This window comes from Neopelma chrysocephalum, unplaced genomic scaffold (genome assembly GCF_003984885.1).
Source record: "Neopelma chrysocephalum unplaced genomic scaffold, ASM398488v2 Primary Assembly neopelma1_96688, whole genome shotgun sequence".
Taxonomy (NCBI): Eukaryota; Metazoa; Chordata; class Aves; order Passeriformes; family Pipridae; genus Neopelma; species Neopelma chrysocephalum.
The window spans coordinates 50,619-72,597 of record NW_020925333.1 but is presented as its reverse complement, the minus strand read 5'-3'; positions in this window follow the sequence as shown (position 1 = coordinate 72,597).

Genomic DNA, 21,979 nt, shown 5'->3' with positions numbered 1-21,979 from the left:
ATGGGATGTGCAAGGCAAAACTGATGACTAACACTGTAGGCATTATTTATTAACTTTAATTCCTACTATCTCATATCCTCCTGTCAGCACACTCCTCCTCCTCCTTTATTATTACAGATGAATGAAAACTGATGCTTCTGCATTCTTTTTAAACCATTAAAATATGTTAATTATTTACCGTAAGGCATCAGAATGAATAACAAGACACTATCCCTGAAGGTTTCAGCTTTGTGTTGTAGAAGTTTCTTTGCCTGGGCATAGTTTAAAGCAAAACACATGAAGTGATTCCAAACAAAAAAAGCCTGAATTTTCCTCAGAATTTACAGGGCCGGTCAGGCGTTGTTAGCACTGATACTTAGGCCAGTCTTCTGAAACAGTATTACACTCTGTGTATTCTAAGGTTACATGTCCAAATGTGCTTTCAAAAGTTGTTTTATTGCAAGAACAAAAGTATGGGAAATGGGAAAGGATGACATATGCTGCCTGATGGATGCTTGAAAGCACTTTCCTGCTCTAGGCCAGGTCAAGAGCTCTCATTACTTGGGATTACGAGTCAAGAATCTACTCCAAAGGCAATACCTTTGCTCTAAAACCCAAAAAAGGCTAATTATAAAAAATTGGTCACAGTGCCTTTAACATTTTATAAAAAAGCAAAGTGTTAGAGCCTTCATTTTGCAGTGGGGAATATCACAGTCTATGGAGTTTAAACCCAGGAGAGATGCTGGACACTGATCCTGGAGAAGTATTTGTTACCTCTCACTCCCCTTGAGAATGTGGTACGGTGAGCAAAGGGTTGGTGATTCAAACTGTCAGAGAAGGAAAAGAGTGAGGGTGGCAGTGACCCTTCAGCTCCCTGACCTGTGTGGTCAGGATAGTTAGGTATCGGATTGCAGGCTGTCCTAGAAGTATTGCCAGCAGTGCTTTAGCACTTCCATGCGTATTGGAAACTTTCAGTAACATGACAGCACAATGAAGTGGCCATGGCTTCATCAACAAAGAGAGTAAGTAACTTGTGCTGTGAAGGCAACTGAGATCTATATGTAACCTGAATTAAGTGAAGCTTTTAAAGGAAGCATCTGGGACACCCAGGACAGATTCAGGTATTGCTGCGTAGGTGCAACCTGTGCACTCATTCCCCATACCAGAAGTATGGGTTGGGTGCATAAGAACCCCAGGACTAATCCTTTAATTCTTAGACTTTTTGTAGCTCACAACTACTAGTTATAACTACTTAATTTTTATGGAACAACCCATATCCTTTTATGAACAGCAAAGTGGGGTGAGCAGCTGCTGGTTTTAATACTTACAGTCATTTATGTTTTTATCTTTTTAGACTGAATAAACTAGAGTGAAATAAATGGAATTTTTTGGAACTGGAAGTTATGAATCAACTCTTTGATGCAGAATGACTGTTTCTTCTCAGTATTGGCTGCTGACATGATTTTCTCTGCATTTGCATAGTACAAGTTATGTAAGTATCATGCAACAAAGACGGATGAGGGTGTACTATATCTCCTAACAATTCAATGACAAATGGTGAGGGATATGATTCATGTTTGTAAGGCACTAAATACAGCAAAGAAATTAAAAACAGACCTTCTGTATCTCTAACAGAGGAACCAAGGATTGAATACTGCAGCTTTAAAAATGTGATTATGTGCAGATGAAATAAAATCAGTTTAGTAGTAATTTAAAAAAAATGGAAATTTCTGATTTGAAGGGATAGAAATTAAGGCTAGGAGGGGTTACTTTTGGGTAAAGCATTTTCATGTTTTTTGTTTTAATCACTCGAAAGAACACCTATCCCAAACACCTACTTCCTGGATATCATCAAATACACCTACAGCTGTAAAACCAAGGACATAGGCCGTTTAGTCTTGTAGTGATAAATCCACGAGACAAGGACAACTAGGGTGCTGATTTTAAAAGAAATATCTTCACACTTCCAAGCCAGTGATTTTCAGAAGAGATTGTCTTCTCCAGAGCACAGAGAAGTAAAGTTCCTGTGCTGTGAATCATACTAGCTGGAGGAGCACATACCCCTCGTCCTGTGTGCCAACAGTGGGCTCAGCCACAGTCCACAGCCGTCACTGATCAGCACCAGGCTTTCCCTGGCCTGAGTTACCTTTATTCAGATGCAAAGGGTCAAGGTAGAGCTTAGCTTTGGATAAGAACTTTCCAAAATTCATGTGTTTTACACGAGTCGGAGCCAAATGTGAGCTTTGAGGGATGGAAGTATGATAGGCAATAATTCCCAAAATGAGAAAAATGTCATTTTGCTATCCTACATTTCATAGTTGCAGAAAGAGCTAGGCATAGATGTTGTTGGAAACTTTGGTGGAAGCTGCCATGACTATATTTTCAGGCCAGTAAAACACAGGAAATATCAAAAATCTTTTGGGGAATGGGTATGATGAGATTAGCACATTAGTTTTATCTATTTGTAGAATTCAGAGAATTTAGGAAGGACTTTGTGGAGATTATTTGGGAAAACCAAATCTTTAAATCTCAGGAAATCCCACTGTAGGTTCTCATGAGCTGAACTGCCAAGGCTGTCTGGTAGGAGAGAGTTATTATACGTCTGGGAAGAGCATGTGATAGTTTCCAACTTCCTTCATAACAACAAAAAAAATTTTCACTTCACTAAGTGATTAGGAAACAAAACAGCTTCAGTTATGAGACCCTTTATTTTCGTGGCTTTCTTATAACAAATTTTGAGTAAATTTAACTACTAAAATTTTCAAGAAGTAGTTTGGGAAAAGCGTAGATATTCATTACACAACCCTTTGTAAAACAGACTGTCCTTGGAAAAATGTAGTGCCCAGAAACTGGAGCAAGTACATATACCATTATATCATAAACTTAATATCTAGCTGAATAAAATCAATTTAAAAAAAATCTTGTGAATCATATTATTATCAACAGGTCACTGCACACCTATGGTGACATTACATGGTGTGACTACATGGATTAGAAGAAACAAAGGACTTTTTTCTGTTCTTCCATGATGAGTCTTGTCAGGACTCTGGTTCAAAATCCCAAAGGTTTAGAAACACATTCTACGGATTGTTTAGTATCTCTCATCACATCAGTCATGTCAGGTGGCATTTTTTATCTGTGAGGTCATCTATGGAGTTACAGAGTCCAAATAACCATCAAAACCCTGTTCAGAAAACCATTCAGAAACAAGGTGAACATGGGCCAGTTGGCAAAAGAAGTACCCACGCACTCAGAGCAAAGAAACTCATTGGTCCCAACCATTTTTTTAGCTCATCTCATTTGCCTCTCCTGCTCCCTTGATTGTGTAAAGTTTCTTTTTATCTGTGAGATCTTAGTGGGACTGTTTGTGTCAGTAAGAGTTCACTAGAGCAGGGAAGTATTGCAAAATCTGTACTTCTCCTGGGGAAAGTGAAGAGGAGGGTGTTTGAGCCTGTGTGTTTGGAGCAAAGGGCAGGGAGGGGAAGGGAAGTCACTACTTGCAAAACATCCATAATTTAGATGTCCTCTTTTGCAACTTCTCCCTTCCCATTTATTAATATTCTTCAATGTCTCTATAATTTTTTTTGTTTCATTGTACCTTTTTTTCATGTAATTTTTTCTTGAAAATTAAAAAGACCATGTGTCAAATTTTGAGTGAAGGCATTTCAATAGGGAACCACTGAATGCTTTATACTAGTTAAAGATCTCTGTCCGTTATAAGTTCAGTTTGCCCTCACTTTTACACTAAAACAAGCTTATTTTAGCTGGTGGGAGTCCCACCATGTTTCCAGCCAGGCAGTGAGGCTTTGTGTGCTGTAATAGAACTGGTGCCTGAAGGGCAGAGGGGATATTTCACAAGCAGGGACACATTTGCACAAAACTACTCTCACTTCTTGTTCTGGCAATGCTCTCAAGTAATGTCATGGGGCAGGCATTCCTCTCAAAAGACTTGGGATTATTATACTGCAACTTGTGGTGCAGCAGTAAAATTCAACTGCCATACCTCAAAGTTAACCATTTAGTTACATGATTTGAGGGGGTTTTGAAATGTGGTAGGGGAGATTATTAGTTCCCAAAGAAGAAATGGCTTAATAATTTTGGGTTAACAGTGGATTTGACATTGGAAGTATTTATGAACATATGTGGCAAAGCAGGAGTGGCATAATCTAGACCAAGGAAAGGGTATAAACAATAAGAAAAGGGAATTTCTCCAAAAGACATAATAAGTTGATGACCATAACAATTTCTGTTGTCTTTTCTAGAAAAGTTAGTAGGAGTGGCAGCTTTTCTGGAGATTTCTCCTTATTGCTCCTTGGCCTTTGTGAATCCCTCTTCCTTGCAGAAGAGGTGTGCCAGCTGATGCTCTTCCTCTGGTGGACATGACCAACGTGTTCATGCACAACTCAACAGTTGTCTTTTGCAACTCTATGCTACTCTATACCACTCTATACCACAGGTAGAGTTTAGGGTCCCTGTGTTGTTTAAAAGCACTAATTTTCAAATTAATTAAGTTGTAAATAAAAAAAAAAATAAAAAAATTGTAGTCACATTGCTTCCTCAATAACCATCAGCATACTCAGCCTCTGGAAACCTATACCATGCATCTCCATCAACACTTTTACAAAGTCCTCACTGATCTTACCAGGAACGTGGTGCTATTGACCCATTTTAAACAAACTAAACATACCTACACTCTAAGTTATATTCACATCTGTTGTGTATATGTTGTATTTGTGGACTGTTGCATTTGCCTATTTCTCAGTTGCTCAAAAGCTGATGTAAGAAACTAATTGAAGGCTAGCAAATGCAAGGACCACGTATTTACTATCTTCGAGCTTACTGCTTTTTTTCAATGGAGTTGATCTTTTTTTTAGCTGCTTTGTGATCACACAGAGATATCTTTTCCTGATTTCAGTGTGTGGAGAGGGATTAATTGCTTGGGAACAGCTCATGAAACAGGCTTAACTCTATAGTATTGATTTCCTTATTCAAGTACCCACTTGGATTCCTCACACCTTCGTACTAGAAGCAGCTGAAGATGGTAATGAGGAATCAGGCAGTAGCTGGCAGTTACTGTTTTGATTTGGGGGTTTTTTTCATTGCTTCAAAGTTCTTTCTGAATAGCTGAATGTTCTTGCATCTTTTAAAAGTGCATTTTTAAATTACATTTATGTGCATCTACCATGACAATTCATATCTACAAGAATTGCTGCAGTAGAATAGTTTGGGAAAATGACCACAACCATTCAAATAGAAACATTTTGTAGTCATTCATTTATTAAGTTTTCGTAGTACATGGACTAGTTTTGCCATCAAAATTTATTTACTGAAAAATGCCAAAACACAGTGACATGGAGCTGAACCTTTCATTGCAAATTCTGTAATGAGAACAAGCTTCTTGACAAAATTCAGAACCGATTCCATCAGAGATCACTATTGTTTCATTTCGAATTTTTAAGAAAGTTTAACATGGAAAGAAAGTTTGGTAATATATCAAAAGTATCAGCATCTTTACCCTTTTTTAAGCCTCAAACATAGCAAAAACTATTTGCATTTGATTTGATCACACAGAGTCAAGAGTCCTTGTTATAATCATCCTGATTTTATATGTTAGCCAGTATTCCTTTGCAAGGTTTGTAAGTTCCTCGTGCTGCCATTCTTAGCATGCAAGCGACCTCTGCTCTTGTAGATGTTCCCCTGCCGTCAGATGCTGGTAGCTCTGACAAACTCTTCCAGTTTTCCTCATGGATTTTGTTATTTTAGCCCTTAGAAAGAATGTAACATTGTGAGCTGAAACACTTTATTGCACACAGAATGACCTTAAGTAAATTCTTCTGAATCTTTGCCCTCATAAGACTCTTAAGATTTTTGTCCTTCAGATTCTACAAGAAACAAAGTCTTGTGTTTTTTTTGCTTCTAATCTTTCATTTTTTGCAGCTTTTGTGCTAACAGCTATTGCTTTGTATTAAGATGATGACAACAGCTACACTGGTCCAATTTTCTATACTATTCCAACTAGAAATATCTCTCCATTCTCTTGAATAAACCTGTCACAACCTTTCCCCTTGATTCTTAACATTTAATCTCCATTTCTATAAGATGTTAACAGATTGACAGTATCTTCACCACCTTGCCCACATTTGATCCCATCTCCTTTCCAAAACTGCAGGGGATAAGTAGCAGTTAGTGATTTGTTCTACTGTAGGCTGTAATCTTCATACTTCAGAACCAGTCTTACTTATTTCCCTAAGTTTGACAAGGAGAAAGTAAACAGTGGAACATGGTCAAAAGAACATTTTATTTACGAAAATGTGGAATTTTGGGTAGAGCAGAATTACTAGTGAAATTGCCTCAAATTTGGCAGCATCAGCCAAAAGTAAAGGGATATTTTAATTTTATTTTCACAAGGAGTTCTAAATGGTTTCCCTTGCTCCCCAAGTGGACTCCAAAATAATATGCTGGTTTTTGGGACTAAGGTAAATTTGCAAGAACAATTAAGTGCCTGAGAATGGGGTGCTAAACACATTTAAGAAGTAAAAGCTACTGATAATACATCACATTAAAAAAAAAAAAAAAAAAGCTAAAAAAGGGTAGTTCAGACTCCTGAGGCACTCCTCTGACCATAGGTGATGCTTTTTACGTGCGAACTTTTATGTACTGAAGTCAGTAGCTGGAATCCAAAAGGGGTTACTCAAAATCAGTACCAGCACCTATTTGTAGCCCTCTGTTTAAAAACAAAAGACTTACTAAGACAGTTGTAGCATCTGTAGGATTCATCAACTCCCTGCAGAGACTGACTTGGTTCCTCCCAAATATTCCTTTCGGGACACAAGAGCCATTTATTTGGCATCACTACAGGCACCAGGAGGTGCACAGAAAATACCCTGGCCAAGGCAGCCTCTCAGGCAGCTGTAGGATGTTCTCCTCAGATGTAGGACAGCAGGCCTTTGGGCCCACCGATAGGACAGATATCCCTCGGCAGTCTTCAGTTACAGAAAAGATGTGTGTAGGTGTTTCTGGCCTGCTGTAGTGTATTCAAAGAATACCTGTAGATATTTCTGCATTTCCACAGAAGGTAATGCTATGGTCTGCATCGCACAAGGAGGAAGCTCTTGGATTTTACAGCCATTTTAGACACCAGGGGTTTGTATTTAAAATGAATGCAAATGGCACCTTTTTTGCTAGCCAGATCTGGGCAGATACCTCCTCAATGCACAGATTTCTGTATTGGTGTCCTGAAGTAACTCATTCTTGCTGTAAACACCAGATGTTGAATCTGGGAGATTAGGCTGTGCACAAAGAGCCCTGTACTTAACCAGGTACATTCTTGTGTTCTGGTTTGGATTTGGCCTCTAGATTTTATATTGATCTTAGCTCAGGATGTCCAACACACAGATCAAGTTCATATCCATGAAGTTTCCCATAATTTTGTGATTTATATCTAGAAGTCCTATAATAGCTATACACTAGGTTTGCAGAGAAACACTGAAAAAATCGGAGTGTGTGAATTAGCAGCTATTCATTGACTTCCTGTTTAATTAAAGCTTACATTTTCCTGCAAATGAATTAAATTCCTTGTTACCTACTGATTAGCTTTGGCCTGACTCTTCCACAACAATAAATCAGGTAGGCACTTTGACATTATACTGAGATATGTAGGTTATTAACATCTTCCTGATAGTGCAAATAAATTCTATTTAAAACTGAACTTTAAACTGAAGAATAAAATTATTTTTTAAAAATAATCTAATGAGTAGTATTGCTTCTGATACCAGACTGATCTAGGAATTGAAGCCTGTAGCAAAACTGGAATAGATTCACAACACGAAGCTGAACAGCATAAAGTTCAGTCCCTAGTGAAACTCTATATTGCTTTATTTATTTGCATACACAAGAAAAAAAAGTCAGTATTTGCTGAATCATGTCACTCCAGAAATTCCAGTGAGGGGCATCATGAAAACAAGATCTAAACCAGCTGTTAGACAGCAACACACAGAAACCTAAGGTCACTATACTCTTCTCCAAGCATAGCCTCAACATCCAGAGATATATGCCTTAGCAAAGGCAGACATATCTGTGACAACTTTGTGAGTTGTAGTCCAGAACACTTCCTGTGGGCATGGAGATAGGAAATTTGGAAATGGGACACCGAGAGAATAGCAGAAGTAGGACATAAGCTTATCTAGCAGAGCCTTTGGGGAGCTAGTTTCCCCCTTAAGCCTCATAGCATACGTCTATACAACACATCACAGACAATAGTTTTCTTTGGCCAAGGAATTACAAAAAAAAAAATATTTGGGCCCCATGTTCCCCTGCTTCAGCAGTGCATCTTGTAGTCCATTCACTCGTCTCTTCACCTCCCTAGCCATGCTTCCCTCTGTCCCTTGTATTTGTCCAATATGGGCAGCAGTGGCAGCAGCTGCAAACACTATGGAACAAAGGAGGAAGCTCAAAGGGGCAGCAGCAAATCTGCAAGGAGGCAGTGAAAGAGGTATCTGCCCTGAGCATCATGTGAGGTTCAAGGTAACACAAGCAGATATTCTCTGGGCCACAAGAAATTGCTGCTATTGCCTATTCCTTCCCTCAGCATGTCAGGATACTTCCTGCCACCCTATCAGTCCACTCTCTCCTCCTATTTGCAGTAATAGGCTGCTTGTGGCAGTTTGTTCACATTGGTTGTGTCATTTTTGACAGGGATGGGAACATTAGGTAATTGTCCTCAATGTTGCTGTGGAAAGAACTTCCACTCTTGACCAACAGCTGTGGCCACTCTGCTCATGCCACAGTCACAAACTTGGGGCTTTTAGTGTGACAAGAACAGGCAATTGTTGAGTTTGCAGATAGGAACAGAGGAGTAGAATGTGTCTCTGCTGGTTCTCCATCACCTCTGGAGGAGATCACAGACTGTGCACAGGGTGGACCTCTGAATGTGCAAGCATTACATTCAAACCTAAAGCTTAATTAAACTCCTTTAGCTAAAAATGAAGGGAACTGGTGGTCCTTTATTCCCAGTTCAGTCAATTTAACAAATGCTTGAAAGCCTCAGTTTTCATTTGTGAAGGATTAGGGAAAGGCGGAATCTGTTCATTCTCAGTTCTCCTAACTTTTCGGTGTAACACAGATTTCTCACGTTAATATTGGACATGTATCAAGTTCAGAATGTGTCTTTTTATCTACCTTATTTCTTCCTAATTGATGTAAAAGGTTGCTAATAACACCTTGAATGTTTATGAACTAAGATTATAAGGTCCATACATAATTTTTCTGGAAGAACACATACATGAGGAAAACCTAGGATGAACGAGCAGCTTTCACACACAGAAAAGATTGAGCAAATAACTAGATTTATCAAAAGGCAGGGACAAACACAATGTTTTGTTTAGTTCTCATATTGATTTTTTTTTTCCACTTGAATTAACATAGTTGATATTGTCTCATAATCCATAATATGGTTTATTTAATGCAAGTACTCTCTAAGAGATAGAGTGTCAGGAAGAGACCACAAAAGTAATCTCATAGATTGGGGCTAAGAATGATGTTAATCTAATTGGGTCCTTCGTCTCTTCTCCTGTAGCTAAAGAAAAGGCACCATAATATTGCTTTATTGGATTGCAAGCTTTTCAGAATCTTCCTCTGTGTTTGTACGCTGTCTAGTGCCATGGAGACTTCTCTTCAGTTAAGGCCTGTGGGTGCTGTTGAAATATAAATAAATGAGAAAAAGGGGGGGTGAAATAAAATACAAGGTTTCTATAGCCATTCTGTATGTGAAGCCAATGTTCTTCCCTTCTAGCAAAAAAATAATCCAAGTGGAAAAGAAAATTTTAGTACAGAGGAGTAATCATCCTTCTGACTTGTCTTGCTTTAAGAAAGAACTAGAACAGAAAGCTGAGAAAATTGCTTTTAGCTGAGGAGACTCCAGGAACGTATTTATGGCATGAGCTTCCCTTTTGTCTAAAAAGCAATAAACAATCATCATGAGAAACGGCAGAGTCAAAGAGGATTTAAAGGTTGGAATTTATCAGAACAGTGTTTCCTCATACCTAGTACTAAATTTTCCTCCTCTGAAAGTTCATCTAATTTCCTTGTTGGAAACTATTGCTCTCAAAAAAGCACCTATCTCACCCCCATATCCTGTCTAGAACTCTCTTGCTGAGCCAAACCTCACATCCTTTATCTGGAGTTGTGGACGCGGAAAAACACTCACCTGCAAGGCATAAAGCAAGTGGGACCACAGTGTGTTGGTTCAAGAGCCTGTTCAGTTACTTTGAATATCCAAAAGAGTTAACAAGAGTTCTGTAAACATGGTTCGAGGTTTCAAAATAGAAAACTTGGAAATACACTTTCAGTGCCAAACTCTTGCTCCTGGGCTTTCTGTGTAGCTCTAGCCTGTGTCCACCCTGAGCCAGAAAACTGAGCTGAGGCTCATGGCCTCAACTTCCATGGTCCCCCTGAAATCACCCAGGGCACCCCTCCTAATGGAAGCCTTGTGGGAAAAGAAACATTTGAATTCTCTTTGCTCTAGGCAGTCTTGAAAAACCTTTGCAGACATATCACATCGCCAGCTTTATTGAAACATGCCTTGCATTTCAGTCTACTCCTTCCAGAAGGCCTGGAGGAGCCCTCCAAAATCCACAGTGGGTGTGTGATAGACCTTGCTTTAAAATTGGATTTGCTTTCACCCATGGACTTGCACTTCACCCACACAGTAGGATCCCCTCCACTTTATTTCATGTCATCTGTGGATTGGCCTTAGAACAGCTGGAAAGAAATGTCCAAGTAGCTTCTCAGTTTGCAAGGCACTTTTTGCCCAAACAAATAAATAGTTCAATCATATTTATCACAGGGCCTTGTACAGAGCATGAAAGGGAAGAATGATTTTCCTCACACACAGCCCCTCCAAAATCCAAAGGCTGCTACTCAGCAATAGTCCTGTGACACCCAGTTTATATTTTCATACTACTGTGTAAACATACTCCTCCTCCCCATGCTCCTGTGGGGTAGGGAGTCAGTGTTTGATTTCCTCTTCACAGCTAGGAAAGCTCGCACAACCAGTGTGTGACAGTGAGGCATAGCTCTGAGTGGTTTTGGGATAGCAAAAAATCTCAGTTGTAGAAATGTTTCTTGGCAAGGAGCTCTGCAAAACCTTTAGTCCAAACTCCTGCTTCAAGCTGGACTGTTTCCAGCCCAAGATCAGCTCCCTCAAGGTTCTATGAAGACTAAGTAAACACTGAGATTAAGAGAAATTCTTCAAAATGTTATAACATATCCACAGTCTAACATTTTGGACTGCTGGGCTGTTGTTTTCTCCTAAATCACAGATATTTGTTTTAAAAATGCAGTGGAAACAATCAATTTTTATTTTACTACCACACATCAGAGAATCTATCAAATGTTGTTATTTGGTAGGTAAAATACTGTTTATTTTCTGGATTAATGAACTTGGAGGCATGCAGAAGCACCTGCAGCAAACTCCTTAACCTGAGCATGTAATTTCTTCTCATCCCACACATCATGCCAGGTTTAGAGGTGTGAGCAGTAAACATGAGTCTTCCCAGACTAATGGAATAGGACAGCTAATAATTTTAAGTATTCACTTTTTTTTTCCAATACTGCCTTTGTCTGTTTTAAGCAAGGTGTATACTTTCAAACCAAAAGACTCACGACAGATTCCACACTGACCATGAAACATGTATTTTCTTGAGAAATTCCCTGAGTGTTGCATGGAAATAAGTCAATGAACATGGTGTTACTGTAAAGCATTCATTCTCCAGACTTGAAGTGAGCAGTGCTCAGGATGGTGATCAGGCAAAAGACTGATACATTATCTAAAACTTATTGTCCGTGATTATGTTTTTATGCTGTCAGTGAGATACCTGGAATTATTTGGCAGGCCCCTGCAGCCCTAGTGAACATGCTCCTTCACCCTTTCTCATCCCAAGAAGCTCTAAGCTGACAGACTGTTTTACTAGTCTCCTATTTCTCCGTTGAGAAATCAGGAATGAGGATAGCAGTGGAGGAGCAGCCAGGGTCAAACCAGAGAAGACTGCTCCCTCTCAATGACAACTGACCTTCTGAAACCCTAACAAGAGAAGGTATTTCCACTAACCACAAAGGAGATAAAGTAGGTTTGATTTTTTTGGCAGACACAGGAGTGACAGAGGCCAAAAGGCTGCCTGGCTGGATGAATGCAGCAAAGACACATGAGTTCAGAAATGTAAAGTGTGTGAAGAGGATTCTTCCTGTTCTAGAGGTTACTTTACAGTGGAGAGTGGGAGCACATTGACTTAGTAACTCTCATCTAGCTGTGTCTAACTATCTCACAATGCCTCTCCTGCACAGACTTTATTATCATCTGTGAGATGAAATCTCTCTGCTCACCTGAGAGGCTCTTGATCTCACAGCTATCCCAGGTACCTTTGGAAACCCAAATGTATTCAAGTGACAGCACAGGCAGATATAGCTCTATTTAGAATCCAAGGCAAGCTTCAAAATTGCTAAGGCAACCTATTGCTCCATACATGGCAACTCCTTTAGTTATTGACAAATCCTTATTCAGAACTATTTTACACTGGTTTTGCACAGTTTACCTCATGCTAGTCAATGAACATTCGTATTGTTCCATTTTGGTGTTCTATGTCACCGTCACTGAATTCAGTATAGAAGGTTCTGCAACTGTAATATGTCACAGTAATGATTGTAAAGTAATACCTTCTTGCTTGGCTAGTTTACATATGATCATTTTAATTTTCTAGCAAGCAAAAGAGAAGAATCAAAGTAATTTATGGAAGTACATAAGGGTAAAAACAGTGACAAATTATAATTACTGGATCTACAGCCTGCTTACTTGCAGCTTTCTGTCCTGTCTACCTGATCAAGGGATGTTTCTGCACTTATGAAGAGATGCACTTCCTTTCATAAACGTGCATGAGAAAGTGCACAGGAAATGGTACCCAATTAAACTTTATTGCACTTATATAACACTAAAGCCTACGGTAAGCTGACTAATAAATTACCAAGCCAAATAATACAAAGAATCAGACAAATAAATGATGTCTCTTGCTGGAATCAGAAATGGTAGAATATTAACCATTGATGGCCCCAATATAAAATCAAGTCAAAAAAAGCCCTTAAGTATCAAGAATGGGAACAAGGAAGCTCACAATCTGCTGTCTCGGATGAATTAGCCTGGCTTTTGAGAACTGCTACTAAACAGAAGGTTTCATGATTTTGTCTACTACCTGGCCATTTGAAAATTCAAATTTCTCCCATTGAAAACAGAGATTTTAAAAAATTCATATTAAAAAAAAGGACCAGACATTATAAGTGGAAAGTTCTGACACACTACAAGTAACATGATTTTCCAAAGCTGACCAAACACACAAGAACAGCGTATCTTATGGGCATTCACAGGAATATGCAGGTCTTTTACAAAATTTTCATTATGTAACTAACCATAACTGATGTATCAACAGGTCCAGTTTGCTCCAAGTCAATATCTTTAATCTTTCTGTCAAAATTTCTGGCATCTTCTTTCTCAAACCCTTTTTTTATCAGGAGAGAAGAGGAGGGAGGAAAACAGAAGGGAAAGAAGAGGAAACAAGAAGGACGGAAAATTTTAAAGCTGAATGCCAAAAGAAAATTTTGTATTTTCATTAAAAAAGCTTCCTGAAAAAAATGTGACCCCTCTGTCTTCCTACCCTGCTTCCCAAATTAATTTCATTTTAAAGCCTCTAGAATCAAAACTACTTTGATAAATTCATAGTAGTTTTGTTTGTGTGTGCGTTTGGAACAATTTTGGTTTCACTATGTACCCACACTGAATAGGTAAATAACAAAATCCTCAGGGTATGAACTGTAAATATCCTGACCACAGGAGATGATGGGCTTTTGTCACTTAAAAGTTGGACTGAAATTTTACAATTCAGCTTCAACAGGAGATGTGGAGCTGAACAGGAAGGCAAGAACAGACTTTCAGCATTTATACAGTATCAAAATTTAGTTCTCACTTTCTTCTTTTTCCAGACAAGGAGAAAATCAAAGCACACAAACAGCTGTTATAACCTTCACCATTTTACGCAGAGCTTGTAAGAAGTATTTTGAATTTTCTGCTCTGAGCCATTTCTACAGCAATGTACTACAGAACAGAAACTCTTATTATGTTGAGGGAACAGTGCTTGATGTAACATAAACAAGTAAATTATATTAAAATTAGATTTCACTGTCATTGAAAATAAGACACTGTCCACCCTGGAACTCATGTAATGTAAATTGGTTGTTAGACTTTGGACTTTTTCTAAAAATTGAATAGCATTTAAATCCATTATCAGTGAGAAGGATTTTCCCGAGCTTTTTAACTGCAATTACTTGATTTTTCTTCTAATATCAAAAATAATTCAACTAAGAAATTGTGAAAACTCTTGTGGGGGTATCCTTCACTATTATGAGGCCTCCAGGCACGGTTCTGTATCATCTACAGGACATACTAAGATATATATAATAATAAACTAAAGAGGTCCAGAAAGTGACCTGAACACTGGCCTGTGTTTCCTGTGCTGTTAAATCACTTCCAAGACTTCTGAGGTGTTCTTGTCTCCAAGGACATCCTAGGTACAATCCAAGGAGACAGACAGGATGGACACCACTGTGGAAATGGACTTTGGACATGGTGCCATTCTAGAGAGCAAAGGCCAGAAAATGGTTTTGGAGGGGCTGGGCCCTAGCCCAGCTGTGGTTTCAGAAAGAGAAGATAAGGGGTCCTGGAAGGAGAAAGGGCTTTACAGGTGGGACCTGCTGGACATCTTTCTCCAGTTTGCTTTAGAATCACTCATCTCTTCTTTCAGAGTTGTGTGATTTCTTTTATGCCATATAAGTGCCATTCCTTCTGCTGCTCTTAGTTAGTCCCAAATTTTGCTGGGTTGGCTCTGCTCTGTAATGACAGGAGTGCTGTGACAGTGACAAAGGCAATACGAATTCAAGGTGTTCCTGCCTCCAGACCATGAGTTTATATGTCACTCTTTCATACCTCAAAGTTCTTTCTAAAGGATGTGTATAGACTATTTCAGACTCATGTATTCATTTTAAGAACTTCATTACTAGAGTTGTCTTCAAACTGTGATATTCATATGGCTCCCCCAAACCACCCAAAATCCATCAGTCTTGCATTAGATGAATACTGAAGTTTTAATTTATACCTAAGCTTAGTGCATTTATACCTATGCAGTAAGATAATTATCTGGAGAGCAGAGAGATTCGTAAAAGACACTACTCCCAGAGCATCTGGAGGTGTGAAGCACTGTCTTGAAAGATTACCAGTAAAAAAACCTCAGTCATGAAGCATTTCTTGCCAGACAAAACCAGTTCAATGTTAGTGAGTAATATGACAAGGTAAAATGAAACAACTAATTTCCTTGTGTGACAGCAGTATTTCTTATGCTTTTAAAACATCTACACAAATAAACTTGTAACACACTGGTGACCTCTTCACTCTTTCCATCAATACAAGGGATGCTGCCTATGTGTCAGAACCACAAATGTGCACAGCTGGGCAGGATTTTTAACATATTCAGCATTCGCTCACTTCTCTGTCACTGGATGTCAGGGAATATGCCAGGATATATATCAGAGATTTTGCAGGCTGCAGTGGAACAGCTAGGGCAGAACTTTCCATCCTTTAGAAAATCTCACTCTTTTCTCTCTGAAGAACTGACACATTTTGGTATGTAACACATTAAAAAATATGTTTTCTGTAACACAAAATTATTTTCAACATGAAGCAAGCAGTGATAAATGTGACCTGAATATGTTTACATACAATTTGAGCAAACAATTTAGTCTCCTTACTGGTGGTTTTAGAAGAAAAAAATATTAAAATTACTTTTTCATTTCATGCATCGCCACATTACCTACAAGTACACATAGTGCTTTTTCCACAGTAATCTAGTTGTTTTTCTGATTGATGTGAATGTGAAATTTATTGAAAAAAACCCCAAAGTACAAAACTCAGCCAAAAATTCCGAATCTTCCTTGATTTCAGATTAGACTACATAAAACCAGATAATAGCACTCATGTGCTACTGCCCAAAGCCATTAATTAGTTTATGAATCTTAGAAACACTGTTCTCTTTGAAGCTTTCCAAGAAGTAGTGCTTATTCATTGTAAACAAATAAGGACTGCAAATCTGAGACAGTCTGGACTGAATTTCAGGTTTTTATTTAACTTGAAAGAGGCCAAGTCTCATTTGTTTTTAAAGTGAGTGTTACAAATGTTTCACTTTCTTTTACTTTGTGGTATGTCAAATGCTTTGAAAGTGCAGCAGTTCAGTTCATGTTAACACTGCATGTGCTAATCTCTGTGTAACTCAGGAATTTTATTGAATGAGAAAAATTTTATGGAGGTAAAATATAAACTGTTACTGTCTTTAGGAGTTTACACAGTGTAAAAGGAAGGCAGTAGGCAATAAAAAATAGCAAATCTTAATATTAAAAAAAAAGATGGGGGGACATTAACATTCTTGGATCTCCACCTAAGTTGATCCTCTATATACGCAGAGTGAGTCATCAGAACTGTCCAGACTCCTGATAGTCTCTTGGGCATGGTAGTCAGCTGTGTTTGGTATTTCGTTGACTCAAATATATCAGCTCAACGCTTTACATGCTTTCTTATTTTGCCAAGCTGCCTCCTTTGTGATATCCTTTTTCCCTGATGGTCAGTTTGGGAATTACTATTGTATGGTGTTCACACACTGAGATAGCACTTAGTCATCTCTGTGGCAGCATTCTTATAGCTATGTGAACCTAGTTTCTGGGAATACAGTCATCTTACTCTGCTACTCATAACTTTGAAAAGCACACTAGCTTGTTATAGTTTGAGTTTATTTGCTTTCTTTTTAGTTTTTTTTTTCCACTTTATTTTCTCAAGGTAACATTTGCTCCTATTTATGCAAGACATTATGCTAATGGATTGTGTCCTGGATTGGGAAGTTATTATCTAATTCAGTTCATTGTGGAAAACTAGGAATTTTCTTATTTGTATTATTTAGGCCGAAATATGCACTAAAAAAAAAAAAAAAACAACAAAAAAATAAACAAAAACTGCTAATTTGAGCTAATCACATATCTGAGAATGGAGGACTGGAGGTTACCTGGTTATCTTCACCACTGCCTGAATGGTCACAATCCAGATAGAGCCACATGCCAGGAACCATGCCCACCACTGCCAATGAAATTTAGGTCCCAGAAGATGTATGATATAGGTAAAGAGCTGGAGAGATTGAGAATTTTGTTTCTTTCTTAAGTTCCAGTTACTGAAGGGAATTCATTACATGGAAATGCTCTGCCTGGCACAAACAAATAAGTGTTGGCTTTGGAAGATGGGATAGCAGCACTATCACTGTCCTAGAAACTCAGCGAATAGTCCCACTGGTGAGCTCAGCAATGTATTTGTATAGATTTAGGTTTCTGCTGGGATAAGTGTTGTCTTGGATATCCAGACAAATTCAGATGCCCAAGGGCAATATGTATAAGTAGAATAATCCTCAAAAGGGAAACTGCTATTTGGGGGGAAAAAAAAATTATAGTTTATCATCAGAAATTAGAAAAGTCATCCAAAAGAATAAACCAAAAGAAAATTATTTTCCATGTTCAAAGGAACTAATTAATTAAAGCTGGCTGATCTGAGACTGTGCAGTGGAGCTTAATAACTTCTTAACATCCCAGAAGGGGGGCATGTGGTCTAATTTACAGAAGTGCCTGAGGCACTTCACTTCAGAGCAGAGAATTGATGTTCGATATACTTGAAAACAAGATAAGTGATCTTAACAAGGATTAAGAGTCCTGTAGCTAGTTCTCATAGTGACACTTACTTGGGTGATTCCCTCTCACTCCTTTCTGGACTTGGCATTTCCAGATTAAAATTCTTAATAAAAGCAGATATTCTGGCATCAGTCAAACAAACCAGACATTTACAGATGTACAAAATAAAGCAGTCTGTGACATATAAAGCCAACATCTGTAAATACAACTGCACTGATTGTGATGGGAATTCAACCTGCTTACTCAGAGGTCCGACATGACCCAAAGAAAAGCTGGGACTCACCCAGAATCGTGGTGAAGAGTCAGTGTCAGAGCTCCCAGCACCTTAGTCATGTACTTGGCTGAGTCATCCACACCTCTGTCAGTATATGGCCTCATCCATGATGCATCATGCTCTCTTCCTTTCACTCACTGCTGGTTTGCTCCTAATTTAAACTGAGTGATTTTAATATTTATCCTGGTTTCAGATTTATGTGTGTGCATCTCTCAGCCAAGCTGGTTGTCTCCCTCCCTCTTCTTCTTCCCCATCATTCTGCCTCATCCAAGGTTTTTGTCAGGGGCTGAGACCTTTCACCCAGTGTCGTTAAGGAGCACTGACTTGGAGCACATCTCCCTTATTATCCAGTACTCACCCTTCACTCACCCTGCCTAGGAGATTGAAGACATTGGGACCACTCCAGACCTTCGTCCACGGAGGAAGACCACCACGCTTTTCCCTGATCAAAACAAACAAAATCTTTCCCAAACCGTGATTGTTGTACTGTTTGTGTGGTCAGGAAAATAATCACTGTGGTTTTAGCCAGTCTTTTCAGTCTTCATTAGTAAATTAACACAAGGCATATGATAAATTAACACAAGGTATATGTAGCTCAATCATTGGTGTTTGACCTGGCCACCCTCTCTATACAAAACTCTGCTGCTGTCAGCTTGCATGGGGTTTCCCTGTAAATAGTAAAATGTCTATCTGCAGCTGGACTCAGTCTTGTGATGCCACAGGTGAGAAAGAAAAGAGTAATGGTAGAAAAAGTCTATTTTTCAAAAATAAACCCATGACCTGTAAGGTCATCTCATGACTTGGGAGAGATGCTGCCATAGCTCTGCTATTGCTAACAGAATGGCAGTGCCAACTCAGCTGCATTACTTAGGATGGGATCATATTCAATGGTCCATATGCAGTCAAATACTCTTTATTTTAGCATCAAATGAAGCAAGTAAGGTAACAGTGGTACCAAGGAGTTCACTGACACCTGTCAATACCCTCTTTTTTTTTTTTTTTAATATTCTTTGAATTTTTTGTATCATCTCTCTGTTTTGGTGTAACATCAGTTAAAAGTTCCCATGCCTAACTCATTTTTTATAACACACCTGCACTACCTGTTTGAAAAAATTGTAATAAGCATATTTGCAAAACAGTCTTCTGCTTAGTTTGTTCCAAAGAATTACAAAGGATAATTTAGCAAGTATATAAAGTACTTAATATTCTCAGATTTAAAATTCATGCAACAAGACTGCATTCAATTGCAGTAATTGTTACTCATCACTTACACCGTGGTCACAATATTAAAAATACGCTCATGAAGTCAGGTAATGCTGTAATGTAACTACAATACATGGTTCTCTGTGAGGGAAATCTTAAGTTTTTACCTAGTTTTGACTAACACTTAAATGAACGCTGTTGGTATCTCTGTGTGGACATGCTTTAAATAAATGGACATGCCTCTTAATGGGCAGAGAGCAAACAGCTTTACAGAAAGAGAAAGAAAAACAAGCAGCCTCTCAAGTTACTCAGATAACCTTTGGGAAAATTACAAGAAAGGATATTTAATATATTGAAGTTAATGTAAATGAATCTTTGACACCATCAACTGCTGAATTAGGATTATCCCTACGTATGAAGCTAGGACAAGAATCATCAAAGCTTCCTCATCTCCATCTGTGGTACCATTAGCATGTGGCAATTTTGATTTGTAATTAAAAGTCCTTAATGTTCTCACATGAACAGAAGTTTACTGGATGGAGCAATTTAGACTCTCAAACGTCACAAAGGCTTCGTCCAGTTAGGTAAAAGAAAAAAAAATAGGTGGGGTAGATTTTAAGTACCCTGACCAGCAGGTCTGTGGTGCCCAGCTGCTGCAGGAAGACTTGGAAGACATGGAAACATGATCCCCACACACTGAGCTGGGCTTTGCCAGGGCTGGCGGCAGAAACCCTGAGCCCAGGGGTACATCCGGTGCTGCCCCTGCCCTCAGTCTGACATATTTGGCACAGGCTGCACATCCAACTGCTCAGGGACTGCATCCCCAACTACTCTTGTGAAGGCTTGTGCTGATATTTTTCATTCAAATGACTAAATGGGATGTGCTATTTTGTCAGTGGACAATCAGAAAACGCCCTGCTTTGCATGACAGCAGAGTCCTCACAGCACCTGGGCCACTGGGAAGCCTGAACAATTGCCTTCCCAGACTGGGGAGATTTGAGCCCATCTCTCTCACCTGATCAGCACAGCCACTCCTGTCATCTCTGTCAAATTCAATAGCCATGGGATTTTACAGGAGCCAGCTTGAGAAGCACCAAAATTCACCTTCTCACCTCCTGCTGCATGCTGAAATTATCAACCTGGAGGCCTGTGCATTTTATCCCTCACTCTGCACAGATGTATGCATTTTATCCCTCACTCTGCAAGCTTGAAAACTGCCCTCACATTGTTCTTTGAATCCTTGTTAGGCTTAGGCACCTGCCTGTCCAGTGTGGGAGAGCCCTGCATGGGCTCAAGAACAGGACTGGAGGCACTTCTGCAAGGGCCAAGTAGTACAAGAAAGTGCTGTGTAAACTCAAGTCCTGATATTGTTTGGTGTCCACCAAACAGAGGGAGAGTGGGTGGTGTTTTGATTAGATGCTTCAGGTCCACCAAAATCCTGTGTTGGACTTGTAAGTCCTTAACTGGATTCCGTACTGAGTTCTCAGACCTTCTGGCAATAAAAGATATGGATAAGCCATAGCTTCAGTCCATCAAAAGATAATATATATGTCCAAAGTGTTTGGCAGTACAAAAAATTTTAATAAACCCAGGCCCTCCTAAACTAACCTTGTTAGACCATACAGTCAAATAGAGTTTTATAAGTATGTAAAGACAAACACATCGAATTAAAAAATCCCATTCAGATACAATACAGAACTTTCACATGTCCTACCCTAATAATCCAAAACAATAAAAGGAAATGTATTCACATGTTCTTTAGCAGTTCCAACAAACCTACTCTGTCTTCTACTTATCAGTGAGCAAATACAATCACATAACAAAATGGCAAAACATTCCTCCTCCAACATTTTCTAACTCTTTTCATCTTTAGAATGAACATCAAGTTAGAGGAAGGATGAAACGTGTGAAGTTGCAGAAAGTCAACAGATCTCTGTTATTTCATTCAGCTGTTAACCTGAGCAAATCTTGTAACTTTTAAACTTGTAATGCATTTATATTTTATCACGAATTTTTCTCTAGAGGATGGCATTTTTCAGATGAGAGGTTCAAATATATGGAGACCACAAAATATAAAATATTGGGTGTGCTGCTATTAATGTAAGGCTTAATTTCTAAGGTTAGAACAAAATTATTGATGACTACTAATTACCTACATGAACAAGTAAAAATCATCAGAAATAATATGTTTTCTTTATGACAAAAGGCAAGAAGGATGCCTAAAGATGTGTGTCAGACAGGTCTGGGCATGATTTCAGTGCTGACTAGGGAAGGACTTGTACAGCTTCTCCTCCACTTAGTGATGACAGATTATACTGGGCAGTTGTACGAAGGGGGATTTAGTCCTATTAGCCTTCTTTCCTCTGCCTCATAAATCATCTACTGCCAGCAACAGATTTATTTAGCACATATCTCAGTGATTTAGTAAAGGTAATGAGCGATGAAATGGTTTGATTTGCAGCCAATCTGCATTACTGATATCTTTAAAGTGTTCACAGCTTGGCCGCTGTTGGGAGTGCACTTTGTACAGCAGTTCCCAGAACAAAACTGAGCTTCCTCAGCCTGCTCAGGTCCTTTTGATCATGAGTTTCCCTCAGCTTTGCTTTGCAGCTTATTAATTTGGATGTATGTGTAATTTTATTCGCCCTGGCAGAGCTTCTTCATCTGTTTTTGCTTTTTGAGCATTAAATCAAATGACAAATGGCTTTATGG